The 22,465-nt window shown below is 27.6% G+C and overlaps 1 long non-coding RNA gene across 1 annotated transcript in view; it reads right to left on the reverse strand.

Annotated features, from left to right (window-relative positions):
- Nucleotides 1–13,879: 13,879 nt before the first annotated feature.
- The window catches only part of LOC122501830, a 31,271-nt gene continuing 22,685 nt past the window's right edge, over nt 13,880–22,465 (reverse strand). The window contains exons 2-3 of the long non-coding RNA XR_006301588.1: nt 15,322–15,396; nt 13,880–14,157 (exon numbers count right to left, since the gene is read on the reverse strand). This is a non-coding gene — a long non-coding RNA (uncharacterized LOC122501830). The remainder of the gene's footprint in view (nt 14,158–15,321; nt 15,397–22,465) is intronic.

The raw sequence follows: 22,465 nt of genomic DNA on the forward strand, positions 1-22,465 counted from the left end.
TAAATTTCCCGCCAAGCAAGTTTGAATTCGCTAGTGGCGCCATCCATCGGCGGCAGCCGGCACTAAAAAGAAATCGGTCGGTAAAACAGATAACCCTCTCTAAGCCACTTGAAAGTTTGAAATTAAATTTTTAAATTTCCCGCCAAGGGGTTTGGAATTTGCAAGTGGCGCCATCTAGCGGTGGCAGCAGGAACTACACTCTGTCGGTAAGGTAGAACACCCCCACCAACCACTGATAAAGTAGGAATCTGCATTACCGACCGAGGGTACTTAGCCGAGATCAGAACCTGGAGTCGTATCGGCTTTGCTATACTACTTCTTTGATATGTAATGTATTTAATTCATTACATTTACCTTGTCCAATTATATTAACTTGGAAAAAAAGTACTTTGCATTTATTGAAAAAACGCTTTTTAGTCGATTATCACACACAGTGTTGGTATTTAACAGAAACAGTTTATATATCCGCTTCGGCGTACACGAAATAGTTGGCTCATATAAAAAGAAATGTTTTTATATAAACCAATCGGCTTTTTAATATTGCATGTTAAAAAAAATTGACTGTCTCACAACTGGAGGTGTCTCACAACTGGAGACTCTCCCCTATTTAATTAAATTGTAAATTAAATATTCAGACGATTCAGACAAGGAAATCGTGAGTATTGCCACCTAGCGTGTGTTGAGCGCGGCTACCTTTCTCTACACTCCATGTTATCGACACTTTACATTGGTAGAAAAAATTATTACTTTAATTAATGTTTTTATTGTTAATATGCAACAATTGACAAAACTATATAATGAATTAAATACATTACATATCAAAGAATATATATTGATTGCTTTTTTTAGCATTCTATTCTTATTTTCATTACAAATTAATAAATTTCACACACTATTTCAACTGTCACATTAGCACTTTTACACTTTACACATTAATATTTAATTATTTACAACATAATTTACCCTAAATGTTGGATAAATTTACACTTTAATACTCCATTTATTATTTTCAATAGTTTATTTCAACATTCTATGCTTTTTTATTGAATTTTTCGACCAATTACCGAAAGTATACCGAACGTCTACCGAATTCAGTAGATATTCAGTGAAACCCGCCCGCCAGGGTAAAAACATGTAAATCCGGATACAGTGCATGTGATAGTTTAATTCTTATAAGAAAAACTTTAAATTTACTGAAGATTTAAAAATGACCAATTAGATAAATATTCTGCATGATTTTTTTTAAAGAACGTCCAAGCGCCTAAACTTTTGGAAGGGCCTTTCGGCAGGACGCGCCTCTGCACATTACGGCGCGTTGATGGCAGTACGGCAACCGTCCTTCATAAAGGACGAAATTTATTTTTGTAAAAAAATATTTAAATTTTATAGAATATTATAATATATTATTTTATACCTTCTCATGTGATGAGAATGTAAAAAACCATTTCCAACAAGATAGGACCAAAAATTAAAATGTAAAAAAGGATCAGACAAGACCAACCGTGTTAAAAAAATTTCATTGATTTTCTAAAATGTTAAAACTTATCAGGGTTCCTACAGAATCTGGAAATCATGGAAATCATGGAAATGGTATGGAATTTTTAAAAGGCTTCTGGAAATCAGGGAAATCATGGAAAAGGCCTGGAATTTTTAAAAGCTTCTAAATTTTTTCAGTTTTCCATTTTTTCTCTTGAACCGAAATTCAAATAATAATAAAGCTAAATGGCATAAAAGAGGAAAAAATGTTGAATTTTAAGAAATTCGATTTTTCGGATTTTTTATAACTTTTAATCATTTCTGATTTTTTACCAAAGGGTAGAGACTATTAAATAAGTAAAGTATTTTCCAAGAGCCCAAAAATAATAAAGCTAAATCCCATAAAAGAGAGGAAAAATGTTGAATTTTAAGAAATTCGGATTTTTGAATTTTTGATAATTTTAGATTTTTTACCAAAGAGTCGAGACTATTTAATAAGTAAAGTACTTTTCAAGAGCCCAAAAATAATGAAGCTAAATACTATCATGAGAAGAAAAACTGTTGAATTTTAAAAAAATCGGTTTTTCGAATTTTTGATCAATTTTGATAAATTTAGAATTTTTACCAAAGGGTGGAGACTATGAAATAAGTAAAGTGTTTTTAAAGAGCCCAAAAATATTGAAATTAGATTTAAAATTCCACTGGAATTTCGTAAAAATTTGACCTGGAAATCATGGAAAAGGTATGGAATTTTAAATTCGGATTTCTGTAGGAATCCTGAACTTTTATGAATATATTTTAGTTACAACATTTTAGAAAATCAATACAAATTTTTTAACCCTGTTGAGCTAGCCTGACCCAAAAACTTGAAAAAAAAAAAGTTTCTATCAAAAAATGTTGTAGAGAAAAGTTGTTTGTATTTTCCTAACCTAAAATAATATAAAGTTAAAAATTTGAAAAAATTGAGTTTTCAGAATTTTGAAACTACTGTAGTTTTTGTATTTTTTAACGAAAATGGCTGGTTAACGAACTTAGCCTTCATTTTTACACTAACTTTAAGAGAGTTAAATTTAAAAACGATCCGATAAGTTTTTCAAAAGTTATCATGGGAACAACATTTTGTGTCTACAGACAGACATACAGACAGACACCATCGCCAAACCATGTTTTTTGGGTTCAGGGGACCCCAAAACGTGAAGTTTTCATAAAATTAGCAAAAGTCAAAATTTGCATAAAATTAATACCTTCTCATATGATGAGAATGTAAAAAATTGTTAATACAATATTTTTAATTTCCAGCCTGTTATCTTTGAATTTTTTGGTTTTGAAGATAATTATTAGGTGTTGGGGACAGTGCTTCTTATTGTAAATATATAATCCTTTCTTAAAAACGAGGTGCGTAAGATCGACTAACTTCAAGTGTAGAACTTTTTCTTGATTGGCTATTTTTTCAAAATCCTTTATTCCTTTATTTTGATTGGATAAAATTCAAAATCCTTTATTTTGATTGGATATAATCGAGACAACATTACTTACTGATGTCAAAGCAGCTAACTTCAAGTGTAGAACTTTCTTCTCATTGGCTGATTTTTGGCTGATTTTATAATGAGTGTTCCTCATTGGCTGAATTTTATAATGATGGTGACCTCACACTTTTAAATTTTCATTTTTCTCTTTTTTAAAATTAAAATTAAAATAAATTAATTAAAATTTATTTATTAACTAAAAGTTAACCAAAAGTAGTTTAAGATAAAAATAATTTTTATTTATGATTTGGTTTGTAATAAATAAAAAATTTTTTAATAATAAAATATATTTAATTTTATGATTCATTTTAGACGCTTCAAAATTGTTGCGCGCGCATCTTCTTTCCCAAACAATTGTTTGTTCGCTACGTAACCTCACCTCAGTGTGAAACGCATAGTTTTTTTTGGTTGGTATGAAAAATTACAAAATATTACAAGTGTCAGCAACTGTCAGCCATTTGCAAAGTGTGACAAGTGTATCGTTTCGATAGGAAGTATTGGCTGTTATTTGCTGAGTGATTTTTTTCTGAAAGTGTTAATTGTGAATTTTGTGGTTTTGTTTTTTTGTACATTTGAAAAAAGTTAAAGTACATTGCATACGTTACGTACGTAAGTATTAAAATTAAAATACATGTAAATACAAATTAAATTTTTTGTTAATATTATTTGTATATATATTTATTAGGAAGAGTTTGTAAATATAATGTGTGAATTATTTGATTTATTAATTTAAAGGATTTAATTAATTTTATTAATTAAAGTTAAAGGTTAAAGTTAAATACATTAATTTAATTAAAGTTAAAGTTTTAAAGTTAAAGTTTAAAGGCTACATTAAATTAATTAAAGTTAAAGTTTAAAGGAATAAAGGACATTTGCCTGTTATTTTGATTTCTAAATGTAGAATATTGATTTTTTAAATTCTGATGTTTGTACATAATTATATTATAGTGGTAATAATTATTATTTAATATTGATTAATATTTGTTTTTTTAAATCTTAATTATTGATTTTTTAACATTTTGTTTTTTAACATTTTGGTAGTTAGTTATTATTTTGGAAAAAACTTTATGAATATTAAAGATGTACTAAAAATAACATGTGATTACGAGATACCAGATACTTGATAAACAGAGATTTAGTCAAGAGGTACTAGATTAACAGATACAAAACAGAAAAATTTACCAAAAATATACTTATATTTAATAATATTAATAATATTAATAGATGAAGATACATTCTTTACATTCTTAATAATCTTTAATAAGAAAGGATAAAATAAAAATTCCAGTTACTGTTAAATGTGACAATAGTAACATTATTTACATGTGTTCTGAATTAATTAATTTTATGAAAAACTATTTTTTAGAAGCGATATCTTTTCAATAAATTGAAAGAAATCATGTCGAACAAAGAAGGAACTGTTAATTTAAGTGTTACAGATTTTAATATTATACTTACTGAAGGAGGAATGTTAAATGATACTCATATTGATGAATTCGAAAAATTATTGAGAAGGGAATCAAATTCTGCTTTTAGCATGCAAAGCACTTTGTATTTTTATACGCTTGAATTTATTAGTCCGATTGAAAAAGGTAAAAAGCATATTCAAATACTTTTTAGTGGACCTATCAGGAAAGGTCATTGGATTTGCACTTATTATGATGGAATGAGACTTTATATTTATGATAGTCTTAATGAAGGATGTTTAAATGAAGATCAAAGGAAATATTTAAGTAGATTATATCCTTTTAAACCTCCAGTAGTTTTCACAACTCTTGATCAACAACCAAACAATAATCTTGCTTGTGGAATATATGCAATAGCATTCGCAACATCGATATTCTTTAATATTATGCCCCACTCTGTCAATTACTATTATTATAACATGAGAAATCATTTAATGTTAATGTTCAAAAACAATCGTTTAAGTAAATTTCCGTCAGTAAGGTCGACTAATATTAGAACTATGACTGTTGAATGTAATTGGGAGTGTCTTCTTAGGAATCGAGCTAGAGAAAAAAGTTTCCAAAATGAAGAAAATAAAATTGTTGACAATAATTTATCATCGTTGAATTCAACCAGCAATGTTTGTAAAAAAATTTTGTTGATAGTTGTTTAGAAGATTTGCCTTTAATTCCAGCAAATGATGTTAATAATATTTCTATTGATTCAAGCAATGGAATGAAAGATACAAGATTAATAATAACTGAGAAGCAAGGAGAAAAAAGAGCTTTGGTAATTTTCCTGAAGAAGAGGAAAAATATAAAATCGTAAAACGTCAAAAAAAAGCTGCTTATCAAAAAAAATATCGACAAAAAAAGCGAGAAAATAATAAAATTGTTCGCTCTGAATCATTGGATTCTAATGAATTCATTAGTGCAGAGCAAACTTTAAATACGAGGCCCCAAAGCACATCTACAGCTTTATCATCAGCAGAAGAAAATATTTCTACTTCTAAAGTTAAAACGTCAATTCGTGACAGAAATGTTGCTTACAAGCGCACCTCTCGACAAAATAAACATACTTCTGTTCAAAAACAAAATCAGTCTGATATTATTTCAAAGTCACATATAGAGATGGGTTATTGTAATGAAATGAACATTACACGTGATCATTCTTATGTAAAACTTTGTGAACATAAAGTTAACAGTGAATTATTTATAAAATCAAAAACTAATGATGATTGTAATGATTCAAGAAATGTTACAAAATATACTAATTTAAAAAATGAAAATCAAGTAAAAAAAAGATCAATAATACGTTCTTTAGAGGAAGAAGAACAACATCAAGTCATGAAACGTCAAAAGAAAGCTGCTTATCAAAGAAAGTTTCGACAAAAAAAACAAGAGAATAATAGAATTCTTAACCCTCAATCACTTCAAACAAAGGACAGTATTATTACAGTGTCAAAATCAAATATAAATTCAGAAAAATCCTCTACAACTGTTACTACATTTTTGGCAAAAGATAATGTAACTGTTACAGCAAATTTAGCAAATACTAATATTTCCGGTCGTCAAAAAAATGTAGCTTATCAAAAAACTCATAGCCAAAAAAAACGGGATTTTGCACAGAATCAAAATTTCTCTGACAGTATTTCAGTCTCGCATATAGAAGAACATTTTGCTGGTGCGATGAACATTTCATATGAGCATTGTAATGCTAAACATTTCCAAGCAGAAAGAGTATCTAATAAAAAAAATTCATTTCATGATTGTTGTAAACATGGCGAAGTCATTCTTGAAGATCTACCTGCTCCTCCACTCATATTACAAAATTTATTTGATGGCACCCACGAATTATCTGGGCATTTTCTTTATAATATACGACCTTACAATAATTCATTTGGTTTTGCTTCTTTCAACGCTAACTTATTTAATATTAACAATAGACGACCAGGACCATATTGTTTCAAAATACATGGTCAGGTTTATTATCAAATGAATACATCTTTGTATGCAAAAAGGAACGATACTTCTTCATTTGGACAGTTATTTATTGTTGATCAAAACGAAGCTTCCGAAATTTGTTGTAAGAATAATGTTCAATTAAACCGAGATATTGTTGATGGAATTGAAACAGCCCTTCGGGATTGTAACCTATTTGCACAGTCCTACCGTATGATGTATGAAAAAATTAAAAAAACAATGACTGAAAATAATGCAGAAATTTAGCCTAAGATGCAATTATTATTTTCATTAAAGCCTGGGATGGATAGTAGACGTTATAATTTACAAAGTGTCAATGAAGTTGCAGCAATTTTTACTACAACTGCTGATGGTGATATTCCAGAATCATATGTTACCGTATATAATAAGAATACAAAAAGTTTACAATATATAAGTTCTATGAATCCCAATGTTGAGCCATGGATATATCCTTTATTTTATCCACATGGAACAAGAAGTTGGGACAAAAATCTGACCTGCGCTAATACAAATAAACGTGTATCAAGAGCTGCATACATCAGGCATATAATGGCTTCTAGGGACAACAATGTATTTTTAAAGGGTGGTAGATTATTTCAGCAATGGATTGTCGACAGTTATGTGAAAATTAAAAAAGTAGGACAAATTTCTGTCGAAATAATCAAAAGAAACTTCGTGCAGATACTTACGAAGGTCTAATTGATCATTTACAAAGAAGAGCTGATGATTCGAACAATGAAGTTGGGAAAATTGTAATACTTCCATCATCTTTCACAGGTTCTCCGAGAAATATGTTACAGCATTACCAAGATGCAATGGCTATTGTGAGAAAATTTGGTAAACCTGATCTTTTTATTACGATGACGTGTAATCCAAACTGGCGTGAAATTAAGGAAAATTTATTACCTAACCAAACTGCCTTTGACAGACCAGATATTGTATCGCGTGTTTTTACCATAAAAAAAGATAAACTTATTAATACTATTGTAAAGGAACAATTATTTGGCGAAGTGATTACTTATGTGTATGTCATTGAATATCAAAAACGTGGATTGCCGCATATGCATTTATTAGTGACTTTGAAACAAAATTATAAAATAACAATACCCGAGATTGTAGACAAATATATTTCGGCAGAAATTCCAAGTCAATCAGAAAATGTTATACTTCATGACATCGTTATGAAAAATATGATTCATGGCCCATGTGGAAATTGGTGTAAAGATAATAATAGTAAATGTTTGAAAGGTTTCCCAAAACAATTCTGTTCTGAGACAATAATGGATGAAAACGGATACCCAACGTATCGTTGCCTTAATACAGGACAATACGATCGCCTAAATGAAGGAACTACAGATAATCAATACGTTATTCCATACAATCCTACATTACTTCAGTTATTTAATTGTCATATTAATGTAGAAGTAGTTTCAAGTATTAAATCCGTAAAATATTTGTATAAATATATTTTTAAGGGACATGATGCTGCTGCTGTAGTAATTACCGATAGTAGTAATAATACAAGTTCTTTAGAATATGATGAAATAAAAAACTTTATTGAAACTCGATATGTTAGTCCTGTTGAAGCATGTGATAGAATATTTGGTAGACCATTACAGAGTAAAAGTCATTCTATTCTCCGATTACCTGTTCATTTAATTAATCGGCATACTGTAACCATTAGTGAAGAAGCAAATGATGATGCTATAAATGAAGCTTTACAGAAACGGACTATGTTATTAGAATATTTCGATTTAAATAGGCGTGATCCACAAGCTAGACAATATACATATGCAGAAATTCCATGTTATTATGTTTTTAAGAAAGAACGTGGTGAAAATGCATTAAAATGGGTGAAGCGTAAAGGGTCATTTAATGTCATTGGACGGATGTATTCAATTTCGCCCAGTCAATCAGAACTGTTTCATCTTAGATTACTTTTAATAGTAGTTAATGGCGCTACAAGTTATGATCATCTGCGAACTGTCAACAATATTGTACATGACATTTTTCGTAGTGCATGTTTAGCATTAGGCCTTATTGAAGATGATGGAGAATGGGAACGTGCTTTGACAGAAGGAGAAGTATGGATGATGCCACAACAATTAAGACGTTTATTTGTGCGTATTTTAATTTATTGCCATCCAGTTCATCCAAACGAACTTTGGGAAAAGTTTAAAGAGGCTATGTCTGAAGATTATCAGAAAAATTATCCATCTAATCAAGCTCATAAAAGAGCATATAATGATATAATTAACTTTCTGTTGCATGAAGGATCAAATATTAGCAATTTTCCTGAAATGATACAGTTAAATGAAATAAGTATTGAAACAGAAAATCAAGCGAACAACGAAATGTCATTGCAGTAACATAAAGAGATTGGTGAAATGCAATATGTGAAACTGAATTCCAAACAGAAGGATATTGTTGATGAAGTATTAAATGTAGTTATTCAAGATAAAAGAATACCATCTTCTTCATGTTATTACATTGATGGACCAGGTGGATCCGGAAAAACTTTGTTTATACAACTTTATACCATTTGTTAAGAAGTAAAGGAAAATGTGTTTGTACTATGGCATTTACAGGCATTGCCGCAATATTACTTCCCCGTGGTAAAACTGTACATAAAACATTTGGGATGCCTGTTCCATTGTTCTATGATTCTACATCAAATATTAAAAGTCAATCTAAGGAAGCTACATTTTTGAAAGAGGTTGATGTCTTTATTTGGGATGAAGCTCCAATGGCGCCAAGATATGCTATGGAATTAATTGATAGAACATTACGCGATTTTATGAATGTTGATATGCCATTTAGTGGAAAAACTATGCTTTTGGGTGGTGATTTTAGACAATTATTGCCTGTTAAAGTTAATGCTACTAGAAGCAAATTAGTTAATTTATCTATTAAATCTAGCACATTATGGAGTCATTTTAAGGTGATATCATTAACAGAAAATATGAGAACTTTACCTGGTAAAAAAGAATTTTCAGAATATTTATTATCAGTTGGAAATGGTACTTTAAATGATAATGATAATAATATACTAGCACCAGAGCAATGTGTAGAAAATGGTGATATCATTCATAAAATATTTGGAGAATTAATTATCAATAATAAAAACGATGATTTAGCAAAAGTAGCAATATTGTCTGCTCGAAATGTTGATGTTGATGAAATTAACAACAAGGTACTCGAACTGTTTGATAATAAAAGTGAGCGAATTTATACAAGTGTTGATAGTACCGAAAATTGTGATAATGGAAGTATAAATGATGCTATTTTACCAGAGTATTTGAATACTTTAAATCCATCAAATTTCCCGCCTTATGAATTACGATTAAGAGCCAATTGTATTGACATGCTACTTCGAAATCTTAGTATTAATGAAGGTTTATGTAATGGAACGCGAATGCAGTTATTAGAACTATCAAACAATCTGCTACGTTGTCGTATTTTAACAGGTGATAAGGTTGGAGATATTGTATTTATAAATCGTATTACGCTGTATTGTGAGGATATTTATCCTTTTACTTTCAAACGACGGCAATTTCCTATAAAATTAGCATTCGCAATAACAATAAATAAAAGCCAAGGACAAACTTTTGACAAGATTGGTGTAGACCTTCGTAAAAATGTATTTAATCATGGGCAAGTATATGTTGCATTTTTACGAGTTAAATCTTGGAAATCATTAATTATATATTTAGGAAATCAAAGACCTAATTTACTAATCAAGAATTATGTTTACACTGAATTATTGAAATAAAAGTAAATATTTTTTCTATAAAAATGTCTGAGTCGTTATATATTTTTTTTCTTAAAAAAGGAGTGTGTCTCACTATGGCTGTCTTTACGCGTAAGACTTTCTTCGACGCTTCTTATTGGTAAATTACGTCATTTTTTTGTAATAAGATTCACACGTAAGATTTCTTTACACGTTTCTTTCTTATCAATTGGTCAAAGACGTTTTAATTTCCTAATTTCAAATAATAGTTCAAACTTCAGATAATTAAGACACTTATTTGTACGTATTTTAATGTACTGCCAACCAGTTCATCCAAATGAACTTTGAAAAAAGTTTAAAGATAATATTTCTCAAGATTATTAACGAAATTTTGCATCCCATGAATCTTATAGAAAAGCATATATTGAAATAAATTATTTTCTTCGAAATGACGGAGTACTTACATTTTTTGTATAATATTTACAGAAACCACACTTATATTTCTTTTTTATAGCAAAAGTAGGAACGATTTTAAGAAACAATAGTAAATTTTTAATTTAATATCCTCTGTTTATGGCTTTTTTTGACAGTAGAGATGTTTTTTTGCTAGCTAAGTGAAAAATAGTTAAAAATTGTTTATTTAGTAACGTTTTTCTTTCATCACTATTTTTTAAAATATAAATTTACTATGGAAGATTTTAAATGTTACAAAATTTAATTAACAAATAGATTACTTTGATTATAAAAAGGTTTTCTATAACTTCATCGTACAAAACTTTTTATAAAATGTGCTATTCTTGAAATATACGCTTTTCTTTAAGCAAAGAAAAGTGTTGTTTTTTTTATCAAAACCATAAACTTTAGAAATGATACATTTAGAAACAGATAAAAACAGAACTAGAATTGTAAAGGTATAAAAAATTGTTTTACGCACAACATAGGCTATTATTTTATTAAATTGAATAATATTTAAAAATTCCTATTATTAGAAACTGTCACTCAAATTGATACCTTAACAAACAAAAGACTGTAATTTAAAGAATAAAAATGCAAGAGAAAAAACGCGCGCGCGGCAGCGCGCGATCGTTCTCGTATAGTAAAATATTATATATTTTGAGTAGTAAAATTTTTAGGCTTGCACAAGGGAGCACTAACGTGTAAGGAGAAAAGAGTATCAAACCCTACCATACCACCATATAGGCCTGTGCGGTAGGCCGAGTGACAAAGAGAAAGGAGGAGAGCCCGCAAAGTAATGTCCCCCACTCCTTTCCCCTTACTCGCTGACTATTGCCGTTTGCAGGCCTGTTTAACTACAAAAACCCCAATATTATATTAGGCCAGTCGGTGAGTGCAAAAAGTGCACATAAGTGCAACCTGAAAAGTCGAAGCAGTTTCTTGTAGTTTGAGGGCCCCAAATAAGTGCCCCATAGTTTGCACCACATTTCCGGTTGCGAAAAATGGTGTAAACAATCGCCAAAGTTCGAAAAACATGGTTTTTCGATGACTGATGCTTCCGGTTAAATGTTAGGGGAAAAAGTTGTGATTAAAAGTTATAGAGCTTGGAAATAGCTTTCAAATGATTGGTCGCAAGTTAAAAAAGCTTAATTAGTTTACTTGCAAATGAATTTAAACCATTAAAAATAGCACTTTTTTAATTGTTTAATAACTTTGTTAATAATTATCGAATTTGTTTCTAACTTCCCAGAAATATTTCCCGTGCGAGGCTGAATAAATCCCAAAAAAATTCAACTTGATCGGGTAAATAGTTTATGCATAATTTCATTTGTTAACTAAAAACATGTAATTTTTCAACGGAATTTCCCCACTTTTGGACCTGCGTATTTAGTTTTTTTTTCTTGGAAAGTACAATTAAGGAGTCTAACTTTAATTCCATTTAAATGGGAAATTGATTTTTTTTATTTAAGTGCATAATAATAGACGTTAAAAAGGGTATGTTTTTTTGACATAAACAAATGGAATAACACGGCTAATTTTCACTTTATTGATTTCGTGTAAAGGGCATTTGATTTCATTTGTTTTCACAAAAATTTTCCAAAAAGAAAATTCGATCTAACTTCAAGAGGTGAAGAGTTAACTTTTTTTTAAAAAAAAATTCCTGACAAGTTAATTATTAATGTTTTTTATTGACATTCGCACCACTTACAGTTTGATACATGGATTTTTTGAAAAAAAATAAACATAAGGTTTTGTGCACTTATTTTTAATTTATAACAAATAAAATAAATGTATCCATTTTTCAACCTCTGAATGGCGGAGTGGGGGTACTCGGAGGAGCGTGATTCTCGCCGCCACAACTGAATTCAGCCGTTCAAATTTGCAAAAATGGTCATAACTTCGTTAATTATTTACCGATTTTTATCTTTCTTTTTTTAATTTGGTGTATTTTTTTACGCTGAATCTAAAAATTATTTTATATGAGTTCAAATTACAATATTTTTAATAATAAAAAAGAAAATTTTTTTAACAACAAATTTTTAATTATTATTTATAATATTTGACAAAAAATTCTTTTCGTACATATAATTCCATTGAATTTAAAATAATATTATGACATAAAAAAATTAAAATTATTTACTTATAAGTGTGTAGCATAGTTGTATTGATAGTTGAACAGGCGTGCATATGTGAACCTGATGCTACACACTTATAAGTAAATAATTTTAATTTTTTTATGTCATAATATTATTTTAAATTCAATGGAATTATATGTGCGAAAAGAATTTTTTGTCAAATATGATAAATAATAATTAAAAATTTGTTGTTAAAAAAATTTTCTTTTTTATTATTAAGAATATTGTAATTTGAACTCATATAAAATCATTTTTGGATTCAGCGTAAAAAAATACACCAAATTAAAAAAAGAAAGATAAAAATCGGTAAATAATTAACGAAGTTATGACCATTTTTGCAAATTTGAACGGCTGAATTCAGTTGTGGCGGCGAGAATTACGCTCCTCTTCGCAAAAGTTAATAACCTATAATGATCGGTGAAAACTATTTTTGAACTTTAAATTAAAAAAAAATTATTTATTTTTTTCTTCAGTTTCCCCTAATGAAAAAAACAAGGAGGGGGCAATAAAACTATTATTTAAATTTAGGTGTTATTTATTTTCTAAATAATATTACTATAACGTGGATTACAAAATTATTTTTTCTACATTTATATTGATGACACAGATAACAGAATATGTTTTACTTTTTTTTGAAAAAAATATTTGAATTAATTTTTTAAAAATAAAAAAAAAATCTTGGAATGTCCAGAAAAATAAAATAAAACAGCCTTCATTTAATTAAATTAAAAGCGATGAAAAAATTTGCTTTTATAATTTAAAAAAAAATTTTTTTATAGGTTTGAAAACCTTCTTAAATTTAAAAATATTTTTTTAATATATTTAAAAATTTTTTTTTTGGTTTTAAAAACCATTTTTGTTAGTAATTTAAAAATCTTTTTTTTTTTAATTTTTAAATTTTTTTTATAGGTTTTAATAAACCTTCCTGGAAATTTTAAATTATTTTTTTTAATTATATTTAAAAATTTTTTATAGGTTTTCGAAACCTTATAAATTATAAATTGTTTTTACTGTTTTATTGGCATATTTAATGTTACATCAAATATAAAATTTAAATTTGAATTTTAATAAATATTTAAAAAGCAATTTTTTCATTGCTTTCAATTTTATTAAATGTAGGCTATTTTTTTTTATTTTTAATTTTTTTTTTATATTAAAATAATTAATTCAAATGTTTAGAAAAAAAAAGTAAAACATATTCTACTTATCTGTGTAATTTACATTTCTATTTTATTGAAATTTTTATTCAATTTCCGGCAATTTTTTTTTATAATTATTTCCTATTTGCCATAATGGTTTTTTTTTATATAAACTATTCTTTTCTTCATTTATTTCATCGATTCTATCCCCTATTTTCGTAATTTCTCGGAAGATTTCTTCTTTTTCCTCATTGTACGCCTTCAGTTCTGAAAAAAAAATTTTATTTTTTTTATAAATCCATTTTTTTAAATAAATTAATTCAATATATAGGGGAGAGTCGGTCAAACCGGCCAGGTGTCAATATCTTCGATATGGCGAAATTGTTAAAAGTGTTATTTAGAAATTTGAAATAACCATGTGTAGTACCTTATTTTTTTAATTTGACAATTTTTACTTTTGTTTGTGCAACGCTGGGAGCAAAAGTTTTTTTTTAGTTTTTTTCTACACTTTTACAAATTTTTTCTTTAGGAATTTTTGAGGAAATCTTGTAATATTTTCAAATATTAGGTCTTGGGTTTTGAAGGTACACACCTCAGGAATATTTACCAACAAAAACTTTGATGAATTTGCAAAGAGTTTCTTTTAAACAAATATTTATTCTCAAAATTAGCCTGTGAGGCAAAGCGGCCATAGGATATTTTCATTGCATTAGAGTTTCAAAAAGATTATTATTAATTAGAATGTTTTTTTCATTAAAATATTTACTTTCAATGACAAATAATTATCTTCCACTGAGAATTAGACCCTTTAATATTGTTTTCCTGATAATTTTAAACATTTTTGTTTTGTTATTAAAAAAAATTATTTATTTAATTAAAATTCAATCCGTACTATTATTTACAGTCTTACAACCATTGTTCACATGATTCTTATGTTTGTTGTTATTGTAGATTATACAAATGCAATATTGTAGATAAAAAACCAAACTGACCGGTTTGCCCCGTGGGGTGGCCGGTTTACCCAAGGGGGTGGGGCAAACCGGCCTGTTTGCAAATTTTTTTAAAGTTGACACAGCAACTAAACAATAAAAGATAAAATTTAGAAATTTCTGTTAATATTTACCGTCCTGCCACCTGAAACTGTGAGCAAAGTACATTCTGGCAGTTTTTACCGTGCTGCCTCTATAATTTTGCATTACAGATTGTAGAGGCAGCACGGTAAAAACTGCCAGAATGTACTTTTCTCACAGTTTCAGGTGGCAGCACGGTAAATATTAACAGAAATTTCTATCCGTGAAGCCATCGAAAAATGAAATCGGTTGATTCGTTTAGTCACAAGAGTCAAAAAACCGTTAGGGGGTTCGGTTTGCCCCACTCTCCCCTATATTAGTATTTCTATTTTATAATTTTTTGAAAAATCAATATACTTACTTTCTAAAAACTGGTCATTTTTTTTTTTTGATATAGGAGAAGGATTTTTCCTCTTCTTTTTCTTTTCTTCGAATTCTGAAAATATTAAAAAAGTTTATTAATATATATTATAAGTGCCTTACACTGAGAAAACTACTTATTTGATTCAAACATATTTTGTTTAAATCAAACTAAAAATATCTTTGCTATACAGTCAAACATATTTAAGTTTATTTGAAATATATCTTTTAGTTCATTTAAACAAATAATATATTTATAATTCAAATATAAGATATGGTTGATTTAACATTATTTATAATCAACTTTAAGTTTCAATAAAACATAAAATTTATAAACATAATTTTTGTTTAAATCAAAACAGAAAGCAGGAGATATTTTCTATATATTGGAATGAAGCTTAGAAACTAATTTCAATTAAACAAAATCACTTAAAATTATTATTATTTATAAAAAGAATGAATTTTGTTAAGAATTTTATTAAAATTCCTCAAAATAATTTATTTATTGGGTACAATTTTATTGAAATCTAAAAAAAGAATTGAATTATTTTAAAAAATTTAATTAACACCTTCCCTGTTTGACAAAATACTCATATATAAGTGGCCCAAAATGTCCAGCAAAATCGGGCCGATGAATTTTTATGAAACTTAGTATACAAGGGTTTTTTGGGGTCGCCAAATTGAATTATAACCTCAAAAAAAATTCAATATGGCGGATAAAATTTTTCAATTTCTAACAGAATATATTTATAATAATTAGTATGCAAGGGTTTCTGAGGTCGCTGAATTCAAATATATACGTCATAAAAAATTAAAAATGTCTGAACCAATATGGTGGACAATAAAAAAATATAAATTTTTTTTTTAAAAATGGAATGTGAAACCTTTGCAGCCTCCACTCGTCTCATTCTGGGGTCATGATTCGTTTCATTAGCTAATTCAAAGGATATAAAATAAAATACAAAATTTGATAAAAATTTGAATAAATTAAAAAAATTACGTCCCTTATTATTAATTCAACATTTTGTAGTTTTTATTTTGAAAGTCAAATTTAATACACATAATTGCAAAAAATCAATTAGTTGAAAAAAATACAATTCTGCTAATTATATTTAACTATGTTCAAAATTTGAAAAAAATTCTCGTAAAAATCTTCAATAATTTAAAAAAATTTTATAAAATTCTTCGAATAAATTAAATTAGTTTAAAAAATTTGGAAAAAATTTTCGGCAAAAATTTCAATTATTTTCATAAATAATAAATTTTTTTTAAGGAATTAAATTATTTTTATAAATAATAATTTAAAATTCTAGAAAAGAATAATTGAATTAAAATGATAAAAATAATTTTTATGAAGTTACAGTAACAATATTCTTATAATGTAAAATAATGATTTTATCTCGGTCATTTGTAATTATTAGAAAAAACGAAGAAATCGATCACTCTGAGTTTGAATTTTGAATTTTTGAATGTCCTGAAACGGTATTTCAATAGTCAAAATTAAAAATTTAATAATTATAAATAAATTAATATAATTAAATTTTGTAGATGAAAAAAAGTATAATTCTGTTAAATTTAAAAGTATAGGAAATTCAAAATAAGGTCAATTGAGTACAAATGTACTGGGATAAACACCTAAATATGAAAAAGGCTCAGCTGACTCAAGGCCAAGGTTAGGAAAGAGAAAAGAAAATTTGATATTTCAAATTTATAAAATTAATTAGAAATTTGAATAAATATTAAAAGGATAAATTATTAAAAATTAACACAATGTTAATTTTCTATTTAAAATGTATATTTTGTTTTTTATAAATAATGTTAATTTTATTAATCAAATTATTTAATTATAATATGTTGGAATAAATAAAGTAAGGGTAAAATTTATATCAATAGATAGATAAAAATTAATAGATATTGTTAACAAAATATACAGTGATGAAAAGTTTATTATTTAAAGAATTATTTAAGTTTAAAGAAATAAAATAAATTCATAGAGAAAAGTGATTGACAGCTATACAATGGTATTGTTCTCGGGATACGTTAGACACGTTGGAGACTAGAGAGAGAGAAAATATAGTTCTGTCTCTACTCGAGGAATTTAAATATTATTAGGGCGACGAATATGACACGCTATGAATTTCCGTCAATAGAGAGAACGATAGCCTCGCGAAACGGAAGTCACGCGGATTTTTCCTATTAACCGGAAAGAAATAAGGACGGGTAGAAAATTCTAGAAGGTTCTAGAAGGTTCGGTAGCGTCCTTTGCAGGGTATATAAACAGCGAAATCAAAGGCTTCGCTCTCTCATTTCTATTCTGACACTCAAAAGGGTAAGCATGTACACTTATCATACAAAAACACTTAAGAATTTTATATACTTGTAATATTCAGGAGTTCGTTGTTTTTCAACTTCCAACCTGTTATTATAAGTTGTAATTATTACAATTACAAATACAATATTATAATCTGGAGATATTCAGGAGTTCGTTGTTTTTCAACTTCCAACCTGTTATTGAAAGTTATAATTATTAACATTTAACCCAAATACACTACAAATCGTAAAAATTATACAAGAATTTGTTGTTTTACAACTAATATCTTGTTAATTACAAAATTATCTTCAAAGTCAAGCCCTGGAATTTAAATTTGAGGAGCTCGTTGAATTCTTTTTAACTTTCAACCTCAGTTTTAATTCCTAAAGGGGTAACAAAAGCAAATCGTTTTTGATAATTTTCGATTTTTTACCAAAGGGTCGAGACTATTTAATAAGTAGGGTAAAGTGCGGATAGATGCCCCCCCAATTCGAAAATTACATCTAAATTCAACAAATATTAATATTTTTAATTGACTATTCGATTTTTACACACTATTACTATTTATCATTAACATATGTAAGGACCAAATACCTACAATAAATAATAAATTAATCAGAACGAAAATTCAAAAGGTCTGTATTTGGCCATATATCCCACCTGGGTGGGTAAGACGCCCCCCGCGGTAAGTTATTATCATTTATTACAACTATTATTATAAAAAATGGAAAACGTCGATCTAATATGTTTCTCTGATTAAATTGAAACAATTAAATAATTGAAAATATTTTCTAACATGTTAAATATCCTCGATTTTTGTAATGAGGAATTTTGTCCAGCAGTTTGAAAATTTTTGGACATTTTCAGCAATCTGAAATTTTTACATTATTATAACTAATAACCCCGGGGTGCCAGCAAGCTGGTACTTTACAGTAAAATTGTTATGGCCAATAGGTATAAAAAAAACTAATAATCCATAAATATAGTTTCTTTCATATTGGAGAACTGAGAAAGGGGGCATCTATCCGCACTTTTCCCTAAAGTATTTTCCAAGAGCCCAAAAATAATAAAGCTGAATCCCATAAAAGAGAGGAAAAAATGTTGAATTTTAAAAAATTCGGTTTTTTGAATTTTTGATAATTTTAGATATTTTACCAAAGATTCAAGACTATTTAATAAGTAAAGTGTTTTCAAAGAGCCCAAAAATAATGAAGCTAAATACTATCAAAGAGAAAAAAAACTGTTGAATTTTAAAAAAATTGGTTTTTCGAATTTTTGATAAATTTTGATAATTTTAGAATTTTTACCAAAGGGTGGAGACCATTAAATAAGTAAAGTGTTTTTAAAGAGCCCAAAAATATTAAAATTAGATTTAAAATTCTATTGGAATTTCGTAAAAATTTGACCTGGAAATCATGGAAAAGGTATGGAATTTTAAATTCGGATTTCTGTAGGAATCCTGAATAAGAGTAATTGACATTTAATATTTTTGTTCCTCACGTTCATTCCTACTGTACTACGCAAACGGTGCAACCTGATATAGTCGGCCATGACTATAGTCATGGCCGTATAGTCTCCACCCTTTGGTAAAAATTCTAAAATTATCAAAATTTATCATAAATTCGAAAAACCGATTTTTTTAAAATTCAACAGTATTTCTTCTCTTTGATAATATTTAGCTTCATTATTTTTTAGCTCTTGGAAAACACTTTACTTATTAAATAGTCTCGAATCTTTGGTAAAAAATCTAAAATTATCAAAAATTCAAAAATCCGAATTTCTTAAAATTCAACATTTTTTCCTCTCTTTTATGGAATTTAGCTTCATTATTTTTGGGCTCTTGGAAAATACTTTACTTATTTAATAGTCTCGACTCTTTGGTAAAAAATGTAAGGGAGAGTCTCCAGTTGTGAGACGGGTTTTATTTTTGACCCGTAAATTTTAAACGGGTAAACAAAATTGTAAATAAAATACACCGTTCGAAAGGTAACAGAAATACGCAACTTTTATTAAAAGAAAGTATAGTGTTTCGTTGAACTCAAAAAAATTTACGATACATTTTCCGAGCACATCGCTTTTTTCAAAAAAAAAAATGTCTCCAGTTGTGAGACACTCATTAAAAATTGCTAAAATTTAATAAGTTTGACATAAAACGTTATGTTTAGTAGAAATAATTAAATATATTAATATATATTATTATATACTAAATAATAATATTTATTCGCCAAAATATGACTATCAAATAAACACAATTTAATAGCTTCAACAAGAGCATTAAAATTGATTTCTTCTGAATCAATTGACTTTTTTCCACTTGACATGCCCAAAAATACTAGAAAAAAAATCAAAACAACATTTAAATAGTATGCCTGCAAAGTCGTATTTTTTATGCTGCCCAGATGGGTGACACCGTCTCACAACTGGTGATATGCTGTGTCTCACACTCAGAAATTGGCGCTATTTTGAAAAAGGAAAATTAAATTATTTTCAACCACAGATTGGAACAATGCAATATTGCATCACAAAATATAAGGAAAACCCTAAAAGAAAATGCATTACATTTACCTTTTCCAATTAATTAACTTGGAAAAAAAGAACTTTGCATTTATTGAAAAAACGCTTTTTAGTCGATTATCACCCTCAGTGTTAGTATTTAACAAAAACAGTTTATATATCCGCTTCGGTGTACACGAAAAAGTTGGCTCTTATAAAAAGAAATGTTTTTATATAAACCAATCGGCTTTTTAATATTGCATGTTAAAAAAAATTGACTGTCTCACAACTGGAGGTGTCTCACAACTGGAGACTCTCCCCTAAAATTATCAAAAATTATCAAATTTCAAAAATCCGAATTTCTAAAAAATTCAACATTTTTTCTCCTCTTTTATGGCATTAGGTTCATTATTTTTGGGCTCTTGGAAAATACTTTACTTATTTAATAGTCTCGACTCTTTGGTAAAAAATCTAAAATTATCGAAAATTATCAAAAATTCAAAAATAAACATAAAACATGAAAATATAATAGCTTTTTTGTCGATATTTTACATTCGAAAGTTTTATTTACATAATGAAATGTAATTGTTAATAATACTTAAATGAGATCTTTCATAAGAATTTGTTTTTTAATAACAGGCTCATAATTTTGAGAAGTTAAATTGACACCTTCTTTCTCCTTATTATTTTTTAAAAAACTATCAATAACTTTTTATCAGCCATCTAATTTTTAAAAATGAAACGTAAACATTTTTTAGTAATTTACTAATAACAACTATCAAAATGGAAAAAATGGATTGTTTTTAGTCATATAAATTTTTTTAATTTAAGAATCCACATAGCCATAATTTTGTACAATAATAAATTATGAGCAATTTAATTCCAATAAAAAAAATTATAATTTTTTTTCTAGATAGATCTTAAATCTTTATAAATGATTTTTTTATTATTGAACAACCGACTTAAAACACTGTATTATTGAAAATACAATTAATATTTTTAAATTTGACATAAAGTTTGTAAACATAATATAATAAATAATCACGTTAAACAAATATTATTTTGGATTTTTAATCAAACAATTTATATAACCAAAAGAATTAAGTTTTCATTGTTAATTGATTTTTTCTATACTTGATGGAACTTTTATAAAGTCAAAAAAGGTATTACTATTAAATTATATAGTGAAAAATTTAGTTTTTAATTTTTTTAAGAAGCTTAAAGAATAATAAAATTAGATACGAAAAATTCGAAACGTTAAAAAGTTGTAATTTAATAAACATCCACTATTAGTAATTATTATAATATATTATAATCACGCGTCCAATAATAAATTTAATTCACTTGGCGGGTTTTTTGAAATCTACGAAATTCACCAAAAAAACTAAAATTCTTGAATTCTGTAAATTTTTTTTACCTTTTTTGGAAAAAAGTAGCATTTAGTAGCTTTTTGACAAAATAAGTAGCAAAAAGTAGGCTTGACCAAAAAAAGTGCACGGAAAGAAAAGGTCTGGGAGAGATATCCATAAAAATATTGTTGAGCAGAATATTGTTGTGTTATCCAATTCAATGGAAAAGACAACTTTCCGAATGGAAGCACATTCCATATTCAATGGATGAGGGAGCCATATTATATTGTTGAATTAAATATGGATGAGACATCCATAAGCATGGTTGGGCTTACAATTCATGCTATGGATTTTCACATATGGCTGCCTCATCCATATAAACTTTGGTTGGGAGATCCACAGTTAGTTCAAAATTTCGATACATGTTGCGCACAATTCATTATCATGGCATCTATTTAAAAATGGTCGTCTCAATTTGTCCGTCGCGTCGGTTTCCTGTTACGTCTATATAATCACGTTGTGAGTTTATTGTGTATAAATAGTGTTATAATTGTTTATTATTTATTATCTTTATTGTCTATTAGTGTTTATGTAAATTCATTTTCAAGAAATATGTGTATAGTATATAAGGAATATTATATGCTCAAATATTGTAGTTGCGTGTATAGTGTAGTGGATAGCGTTAGTGTTTAGTATGCGTTAGGTCTAGGGTTCGTGTCTCCCCCATCGGTTAATAATTTATTTCGTTAATATGCGGTTATTCAATAAGTGGTGTGTATTAATTAACAAAAATGTGTATAAAATATCTCAAGTGACATAGAATTTAATTAATTGAGTGATTCTAATTTTTTTGTTTCCCATTTCCATTACTATGGATCACCCAACCATAGATCTTTTGCTGCTCCAACAATATACAGCCAGCCATAGAATATGGATGCAGCAACCTTAACTATGGATATCCCGTATTTTTCAATATAATATGGCTGTGATAT

This window comes from Leptopilina heterotoma, unplaced genomic scaffold, assembly GCF_015476425.1.
Source record: "Leptopilina heterotoma isolate Lh14 unplaced genomic scaffold, ASM1547642v1 Lhet_217, whole genome shotgun sequence".
Taxonomy (NCBI): Eukaryota; Metazoa; Arthropoda; class Insecta; order Hymenoptera; family Figitidae; genus Leptopilina; species Leptopilina heterotoma.